Here is a 7,500-nt window from a genome sequence, read left to right on the forward strand (position 1 = left end):
AGCTTTAATGATGTAGAAAATCCTAGAAAGAGGTATCCCAAGATCTATATCCACACTTTGTTTGTCACATGCTGACTTTGCTAGGCGATCAGCATGATCATGCCTAGGGATGCCAACATGCGGTGGAATCCACACAAAACGTATATTATTGCCTCGTTCTTTTGCACGATACACGTTTATCCTTATGTCATTTGCAATATTTCCCGCACATTTGTCTAGAGTGTTCAGAGCCTGGAGAGCACTCTGTGAATCGCAGAAAATGACCCCTGAGCCTTGATTCAATAGTAATTCGGTGGCCATGAGTATTCCTGCCAACTCAGTTTGCATAGTGCTAGCCCAGTCATTAACCCTCCTACAATCCTGGTGCTGCAAAATATTGTTTTTATATACAATAAAAGCGCATCCTGCCCTACTCCCAGACTGCAATGATCCGTCACTGTAGCATTCATATGCATTGGAAAGAGTTTCTAGATGCTCATTTATAATTGCAAGTGCATACTGCTTAAGTATAGCAGATGGGACACTGTCTTTTTGGGGGTCAGTCGTATAATATAAACTCAGGTCCGACATTTTCCACCCTACATGGACGTTCCGTCCATGTAGGGTCTTAGTTATGCGTATGTTCAGCTGAACTAAGTGTTTACTCGTTACTTGTACCCATGGATATGAGTTATGAATCGGTGTTGTCATTCAACGTTAGCTCTTTTATTCTGTGTTTTAGTTGTCTTTGGAACTCTGTACAATGGAGGTGTTCTCTAATTGATTTGACACTAAATGTGGTATTTATGTATAATATTCTTTCATAAACAGAAGGAAAATTAAATTCTGTTCTCATATTTACAATCCTTGTTCTAGGGGCACCAAGAATGATACTCATGGCTTTATTTTGTACACTTTCTAGACTATTCAACTCTGTTTCCTAGGTGCAATCCATGGTAATCTATGACCGACCTTATGTATGACAAGTAAAAGAGTCTCGCAATATTGACATTAATACCATGGTCTTTGCCGACAAGTATCCTAAGTGGTTTCAGCCGCTCCCACAGCCTTTTCTTCAGGTTTCTAATGAACTCTGAATCATTAACAATCACCCCGAGGTATTTGTATTGATGGCAGAGATCTAGCTCAACGTCATTTATATGAAACCTAAGCAGAGGGATTGTCTTTGGGTTAAATGCCTTGGTTTTTTCAGTTGAGATTATCAAGCCACACTCAATATCCCTTGTAGGAAGTATATCTAGAATCTCTTGCATTTTCTCTTCAGATGAGGATTTAATACAAATGTCATCGGCATAGCAAATAATGGAGTCATTGTCTACAAGTGGTATATCGCCTAGTAATCTATGCATTAGGATATTAAATAGAATGGGACTAAGTACGCCTCCCTGAGGTGTGCCGAGTTCAAATACTTTTGTATGAGTACTCTTAATGCCCCTGAAGAGAACCTGAGTCGATCGGTTCGACAGATACATTTGAATCCATGTTAACAGTTTTCCCTGAATACCAAAGCTAGCTAGTTGCTCAAGGATAATTTCCCTGTTTGCAATATCAAAAGCAGATTTAAGATCAAGAAATACGGTTTGCATGCCTGGGTTTGAGTTTGTTAAGTACTCTGCAAAACAGTGCTGACTGCTACGCCCTGGGAGAAATCCATACAGTCTGGGGAATAGCTTGGGAGGATTCCTTGTGATAGGCTGTGTCTATACAGGTGTAAAAGTGGGTTGCCTGGTACCTGAGCAATGTGGCGAAGGACGCTTTAAGTAATGCCGTCCTCGCCAGGGGCGGTTACCTTACCTTTCAGAAGGGCATTGCTCAGTTCCCACTCGGTTATTTCGACAAAGTCGGAGGAATCAATAGCAGCACATGCTATTGCTATATTGAAATTTCTATCTATTTTCGACTTGTTGAGCTGATTTTGTATCCCTTGTGGAAGTTAGTGTACCTGAGAATTTCCAGCCCACTGCTCTAGCAGCATATTAGCCTGTTCCTGTGGACTGTGGAACTGCGGTGTTGTGAGAGCTTTACCTGTCAGCCTATTAATTTTTCTCCATACGTCAGCTACAGAAGTTTGACTATTGATACTTTGCAGGAATTGTTCCCAGTGTTTACTACGAAACTAAGTTTTTAATTCTCTGAATTCCTTGTTGGCTCTCAGAAACTGCAGAAGATTATCTGTCGTATTATTATCTTTATAACAATTAGCAAGCTCCTGAACCCGTTTATGTTCCCTGGCTAGATTTGGGTCATTGATCCACCTCGGTGCATTGGAGGCCTGGGGCCTCTTTTGCTTTGAGAGTTTTCTTGAACAGACCCATGTGTCATAGTAGTCAGTGACAACTTTGATTAGATCCTGAGAAAATTTCTCAACAGTTGTTACTTCATAGGTGTTATACCAGTCATAGACCCGTGCCTTGAAGTGATGCTCCAGGCCCGGTGGGATGATTATTCTGAGCCTAGGTGATCTAGGGGCTGAGTCGCTGTCTACAGTATAATCTGTTCATATTGCAAAGTGGTCACTAACTAACTCTCGCACCAGTGAAGTACAGACATTACCATGAACTAAATTTTTGCCAAATACATAGTCTAATCTGCCACCTCCCAATTGAGTCTCTGCTTCTGTGTCATATACTGTCAGTGATCTACTATTGATAAAATGTTTGAATTCATCCCCATTACTATTACGTTGGTTGTCTCCAAAGTGTGGATGCCTTGCATTGAAGTCGCCCATACATAGCGTACTTTGGTTGTGAAAATTGGGAAATGTTTAAAGATGGCGGGGGGCGTCCGTAGAGTGTTGCTAACCGATTTCCATCGTTTTTTGTGGTTTTCGGGACAGAAACTTTGATCGGGTTTTCGTAAAATCGCCTTTTTATTCCATAAATCACTCTTTTCGATTTCTGAAGGTCCCCCCCCCCCCCCTTTAATCCAGGGTTCCCCACGCATCCCCCAAAATTGTTGGGTAGACTAAACAAAAAAATCTTATTTTGGAACTTAGTCTCTGGGATGTACCGTCGCTCTCGGTAACTATTACCATCTATACGTATACATGTATATATATGTATATATATATGTACACACACACACACACACACACACACACACCCACACATATATACAATATATATAATTTTATAGATAATTACATATATATATATACCGTGTACATAAAAACGATTTGTGTAAGCCATTGGACACAGACCACATGGGTGTTTGCCACGTGGCTCTAAGTCCCGTAGAGAACCATCGACTCAGCTCGACTTAGATGATAAGTTTATTTGACCTTGTTTGACCTGTCAGACGTGCCTCCGCCACCAGTGTGACCAGGGCTAGCCTCTGGCTTCTTAGGGCTGGAGGGCAGGACCACGCCACCCAACGCTCAGCGCTTACCCAAGACTCGTCTTGTGTGTTCTCATCACTGTGTTGTACTCCTCCGTAATAAAGAGTCGCACCATTTTAACCACTATCACTGTACAACCAGTCACAATCAATGTTTAGAGGTTCTGAACTTCTTACATATATGTAATCATATATATATATATATGTATACATGTATATACATAGTTTTATATATACATATATATCTATATGAAGGGAGAAAAAACTCTACCGTGTTGATACTATGGTAGAAAAACCCATAATGTAAAACTAGATTTATTAAAAGTGAGACAACAGTTTCGGAATCCACCTGGATTCCATATATATATCTATATACATGTCTTTATATTGATAAATATATATACATATATATAGATAGATAAATAAACAGATATATAGATAAACAGACAGATATGCATATATATATGTGTGGGTGGGTGCTTCATGCTCGGGATGATGTGAAGCGATGGTGTGGTAGCCTAGTTAGTGTTAAGTGCTTGCATGCCTTCCCGCTTTCACCTGCCACCGCTGGCTAGCCTGGTGCGAAAAAGGGAGCAGCTATGCATAAGACTCCCATGCCAGCTCATAGCCTCTCCATCATCAAGACTTCTACAGTGCCTCCTCGTGGCCACCCATGGAAACTAGGTACCTTCCGGTCCTAGGCTGAACTGTGGAGGCTCTTGGAGCAGCAGGAGGCCCTAAAGGTACGGAGCTATGGCCCGCCGGCGCCCCCTGGGGTTAATGGGCGGCTGTGGGGAGGCAGGCCTTGCCAGTCGGCCCCCCCCGAGATAACCACTGGCAACGACCAATATAGTTGTTGATGCTGGGGGGAGGGCTAAAGTCACTCCTACCCAGCAAGTACGGCAGGCTGTGGGTTGGCGACTGCTGGGACTCGGGTGGGGAGGGGGGGTTACCCCCAATCCCAGCTGGGTCCCAGCGGCCGCCAGCCTGGCGTGATGCTTGTGGGGGAAAGCCCCAGGGAGCCCTGCAGGTGGATTATGGGGCCTGCAGCCAGCCAACCTCCTCTATATGGGGCGGCGTCAGTAGGGGTGGCAGAGGTGGCGCCCACCCGGAGTGACTTCCCGAGGTTAGACCTCAGGCGGACTGTCAGGGTGGGGGCTTGGAACATCCGTTCCCTGCAACAGGACGATCGGTTACCACTACTATCAAGGGAATTGAAACAGCTGAGAGTTGAGGTGGCTGCTCTCTCGGAGGTGAGAAGACCTGGCAGCGGCACGATTAGTGTGGGTGGCTACGCCTACTACTACAGCGATGGCCACCATCTCCAGGGAGTAGCCATAGCCATCTCCAGCAGACTTCAACCCTTGGTAGTTGAGGTCACTCCAGTCGATGAGCGTATCATGGTATTGAGACTGAAGCTTTCATTTGGCTTCATGTCTCTTGTTGCTGTATACGCTCCTACGGATGTATATAAACTTGAGGTGAAAGAGATGTTTTATGCCAAACTTGCATCTGTGGCAGACAGGTGTCCTCGGCGTGATATTCGTATTGTTCTGGGCGACTTCAATGCGGTATCCGGCTGTGATCGAGCTGGCTACGAGATGTCTGTCGGTCCTCATGGCTCAGGAGCTGATGCTGGCAGCGAGAATAGCCTCTTTTTCCATGACTTTGCTAGGTCCCAGAAATTGAGGATTTCTGGCTCCTGGTATCAGCGTTCCAACCCCCATCGCTGGACTTGGTACAGCGATACAGGTAGAGTACCCAAGGAGATCGACCACATCCTCGTTAGCACTCGATGGAGGATCCTCCAGAACTGCAGGGTGTATCGAAGCACTGAGTTCTGTGGAACTGATCATAGATTAGTTGTGGCTACTCTCCGGGTCCACTTTAGAACCCCCCGTCGCCCAAATGAACATCCTAGGGTGTTTCATTCGGACAGATTGAGGGAGGACGAGTGTACCCGGGGGTTTGCCGAGGCTATCTCTGGTCGTCTCACAGCACTCGAGGGCCAGACAGACCCTGTTCTTTTGTGGGATACCTTCAAGCATGAAACGCTTGATGCAGCTCAGGAATCCATTGGTTAACGCCCAAGAACAAGACAGAATTCCATCTCGCAGGAGACACTGGAAGCCACAGATGCTTGTCGTACGGCTCGACTGTCAGGGGATCGCACCTTGCACCGCTCTCTGGTGTGCAGGACTAGGTCACTGTTGAGAAGGGATAAGGAACAGTTTATCAGTAGTCTTGCAGAGGAGGTCGAAAGCCATTTCCTTGTAAATGAGCTTCGTCCTGCCTACCAAGCTCTGAGAAAGCTGAACTCCAAGCCCCCCTCTCAGACGACTGCAGTCCGCTCAGCAAGTGGCCAGATAATCTCAGATCCTGATGGGGTACGTGTGCATTGGGCTGAGTATTTTGAGCAGTTGTATAAGGTTGATCCACCAACAGTGAACATGGATGCGGGTAATGTTGAGACTCCTCTGCCAGATCCACCCATCAGCGAGGATCCACCCTCCCTGACCGAAATCAGGGGGGCGATCTCCAAGCTGAAGAGTGGTAAAGCAGCAGGTGTTTGTGGCATCCCGGCCGAATTGTTAAAGGCTGGTGGAGAACCTATGGCAAAGGGCTTACATGCAGTCCTGTCTGCCATCTGGCAGACTGGTACCTTTCCCCCTGACCTGCTGAGAGGTGTGGTCATCCTTCTCTGGAAGGGGAAAGGGGATCGGTGGGACTGCAGCAATCACCGAGGCATTACACTACTCAGTGTACCAGCCAGGGTTCTCGCGCACATCTTACTGAGACGTACCAGGGACCACCTGTTGAGGCACCAATGATGGGAGCAATCTCGTTTCACTCCTGGTAAGTCCACAATAGACCGCATCCTGGCGCTTCGAATCATTAAAGAGCGCCGTCGTGAGTTCGGACGTGAGCTGCTCGTAGCCTACATCGATCTCAAGAAGGCGTTTGACACGGTGCATCGCGAATCTCTCTGGGAGATCCTGAGAGTAAGAGGAATTCCAATAAGGATTATTGGACTAATAGCAAACCTGTATACAGGCACTGAAAGTGCTGTAAAGTGTGGTGGAGGCCTGTCGAGCTTCTTCCTGTTAGTTCAGGTGTGAGGCAAGGCTGTGTTTTTGCACCAAGACTTTTCAACACTTGCATGGATTGGATACTAGGTAGAGCTACTGTCCAAAGTCACTGTGGAGCAACTCTGGGCAATATCAAGGTTACAGGCCTTGACTTTGCCGATGATGTTGCCGTACTCTCTGAATCTCTGGAAACCCTAGTAGTGGCTCTTGATGTATTTAGCAATGAAGCGAAGCCCCTGGGGCTAGAGGTCTCCTGGACCAAGACCAAGATCCAGGATTTTGGGGGCCTGCTAGGAGACCCTGTACAGTCGATACGTGCTTGCGGTGAAAACATCGAAGTCACAAAGAGCTTTATATACCTCAGTAGTGCATTTCACGACTCTGGGAAGTCAGTAGACGGATTGGCCTGGCAGCAGGGGTCATGAAATCTCTCGACAAGAGTATTTGAAGATGTCGGTACCTGTGCAGAAGGACCAAGTTATGTGTTTTCAAGGTCCTGATACTGCCAGTTTTACTATATGGTAGTGAAACTTGGACACTATCTTGTGCTCTGGAATCTCGTCTTGATGCCTTTTGTAACAGATCCTTCCGCCGGATCATGGGGTACAGTTGGCGGGACCATGTGTCCAACCAACGGCTGCACCGTGAGACCGGTACAGGACCTGTTACTTGCACAATCTGTGATCGTCAACTCAGGCTATATGGCCACTTGGCTCGACTCCCACAGGATGATCCTGTCCATCAGGTTGTCTCTGTCCGAGACAACCATGGGTGGAGGAGGCCTGTGGGACGACCGAGAAGGTCGTGGCTTGGGCAGATCGATCAAACCTGTCGTGAGGAACTAGAGATGGGCCGGGCCCCTGCCTGGCGGCTCGTCATGAGGGATCCTCGTAGGTGGAAGCGAAGGGTGGATGCGGCCATGCGCCCCTGCCGGCGTTAGCTCCAAAATGATGAATGATGATGATATAAATATGTATATAAATGTGTGTATATATATATATGTATATAAATGTGTATATATATGTATGTATATAAAAAAATATATATGAATATATATACATATACATATATATAT

General features: G+C 46.2%; 1 protein-coding gene across 2 annotated transcripts in view; it reads right to left on the reverse strand.

The window, feature by feature from the left end:
* LOC125047601 (collagen alpha-1(X) chain-like) overlaps positions 1-7,500 on the reverse strand; it is a 209,418-nt gene that overhangs the window by 35,170 nt on the left and 166,748 nt on the right. The gene's annotated exons all lie outside the window — the stretch shown is intronic.

This window comes from Penaeus chinensis, chromosome 41, assembly GCF_019202785.1.
Source record: "Penaeus chinensis breed Huanghai No. 1 chromosome 41, ASM1920278v2, whole genome shotgun sequence".
Classification (NCBI taxonomy): Eukaryota; Metazoa; Arthropoda; class Malacostraca; order Decapoda; family Penaeidae; genus Penaeus; species Penaeus chinensis.